Below are 2,539 nucleotides of genomic sequence, written 5' to 3'. Positions count from 1 at the left end.
GGTGGGGCGGGGGAGGGGAGGGAGGGCCCTAGTGGGCAGCACGCAGAGCCCTCTGGCTGGAGGAGAGGAGCCTGCAGGAAGGGGCCTGCCCTGTGCGTGCAGACAGCACCTCCGTGACCTGCGATAATCTGCTACGGTGATTGATGAGGCACCCACCCACCCAGCCCATGTGAAGCAATTAGCACCAGGCAGAGGGTGCGACCCGATGGAGGCTTGATGGATTCCAATGGGATGGTGAGGCTTCTCCGAGAACACTGCCTTCCACCGGCAGGGCCCAGCGTGTGACAGCACGCTCATGTCTGCCAACTGGAACGCCACCGTGACTCACTGGGGCTCACCATGACATCGCCAACCACGACACAGGAATTCTCAAACTGTCGCCACTCCAGGAGCTTGAATTCATCCCTTTTCACCAAGGTCAAGGACGCGGATGCTTCAGAGAGGTGCAGTGCTTCTCAAACTTGAATGTGCAAGCAAACCCCCTGGGGATCTGCTTAAAATGCAAAGCCTGATTCTGAAGGTCTGGGTGGGGTTGAGCGTCCTCATTTCTAAACAAGTTCCCAGGGAGTAGATGCTGCTGGTCTGGGGACCACACTTTGAAATAGGACTTGAGACCATTAGCAAGAGTGAATGAAATGAAACTTCATGAGTGAGGATGGGCAGAGGCACCATCTAATATTCACTCCGCAAGAATCTGTTGAGCCTAAGAACTGGGATAACAATGCAAGAAGGAAGTTGGAGATAGGAGCTGTTTTAGGAGGAATAATAATAAAGGTTTCATTTGCTTGAATGCCTATCATGTGCCATGATCTGGTTTGATGTTTACATCTGGCAAGGTGGGTATTACTAACCTCATTAATTTCATAATGGAATTATGGGTTGGAAAAATGAAGTAATTTTCCTCAGGGGTTTCTAGCTGGCTGCGGTTTCAACCGCCTCTGTCAAACTCCAAAATCCATCTTATCCCCCTATGGCACACTTGCTCATTCTGGAGGGTGAGGAGTCAGGATTAGGGAAAGCCCAATGGTTCTGCATGTTAGAATCACCAAGAAGGTTTAAAACTCCCACACTCCTAACCAATTACATCAGATTCTCTAGATAAAGCAGTTTTTAAAAGCCTCTCCTCCCCCCAGTTAATTCCAATGTGCAGACAGAGCTCTGATCAGTCCCACGCCCTATTTATTTTGTTTTTTACATTTTTTTATTTTATATAATTCTTACATCATTTTTCATTTTTGCACAATGTTTGCATTTTCGTCTTGGTTATAGTCCCCATGCAATTCCCACCAAAAAGACTAATTATAATAAAGTAAAAATCAAAATCAACAAGCAACTATAAACCAGAGAACACGCTGGGGGGTGGGGAGGAGGGAGTAGGACCACTCCCTTTTAATAAGCGAGGCCATTGAAAAGCTGGTGCTGAAGTACCAGTCTCATCAGAGCAGCACCTTCAAATACCCACTCCAAGACCCTTTCCCAAACAGCCAAATGTAAAATGATGTCACCGAATGAAATACGCAGGGGCAGGAAGTAGATGGGAGAATTCGCCAGAGAAAAAAAAATAGAAGACCAAAGAATTGCTCTGTGCTCTTCTACACTAGAGGCATTATATGTTTAAGAGCTGAGAGAAGGGTTGAGAAAAATAGAAAACTCACCAATCTGGAACCCTTGAAATTAGAACATCTTCTGTGACTCTTCCTGTATTTAGCATAACTTAAAGGGTTGATGAGTGAGTGGGTGATCCATTGGTCCAGTGGGTCGGGTGGACAAGTAATCTAAAAGCCAAGTTAGTAGAGAAATGGGGAGCCACAGTGGATTGAGGAGAGGGAGAATGATAGGAGGAAGGACTTTACCCAGTAGGAAACTCCTGTGGAGCACAAAAGTAGATGGTCACCGTTCAGATGCCATGTTTGGGGATTTTATTTTTAGGATTAGGATACTTTTTTACTAATAGGATGGACTATACCAAGCGGAAACATAAATGGAGCAATCTGTTTAAAGCCAAAAATGTCCTGAAGTTCTTCTGGAGACCGGTGCATTGCCTCCTGCCATAATCAAGATGAGAGACTAAGTCCCCACCAGTTCCTGAAACACAAATCACAGGTTTCAACTGAGTAAACCTCTGGGTGCCCCCCCTTGCCTCCAAGACTGCCTTCGGATAATTTTTCTCTCTAATAGAAACTATTACATATAAAATCAGTTTCTGCTTTAAAAAATGTGGATAAGAAATTGAGAAATTGGTTGTCATATTCCACCTAAATGAGTTGGGAAGAGTCAAAACTCTGAATGATGTTGGCTATTAAGGGTCAAGTTTGGGTTTTTTTTAATCATTTACCTACATTTGTTTAAATTTCTTTCTGAACTTTTCAGTTGACAGATTGTAATTCATTTTCAATGTCATGGTGAGTTTAATTATGCACCTACAGACCCTTTTCTTTAAAGACTACATCCCCTGAGCTAAGTCTTGGGCATCCAGGAGCCCCGCACCCACTTTGTGACCTCAGCTGATGCATGGTATGGCTGGCCAGTGTGCCAGCAT

The sequence above is a fragment of the Talpa occidentalis genome, unplaced genomic scaffold (assembly GCF_014898055.3).
Source record: "Talpa occidentalis isolate TD23 unplaced genomic scaffold, MPIMG_talOcc4v2.1 talOcc4.13, whole genome shotgun sequence".
Taxonomy (NCBI): Eukaryota; Metazoa; Chordata; class Mammalia; order Eulipotyphla; family Talpidae; genus Talpa; species Talpa occidentalis.
Note: the sequence above shows the minus strand (reverse complement) of the source record.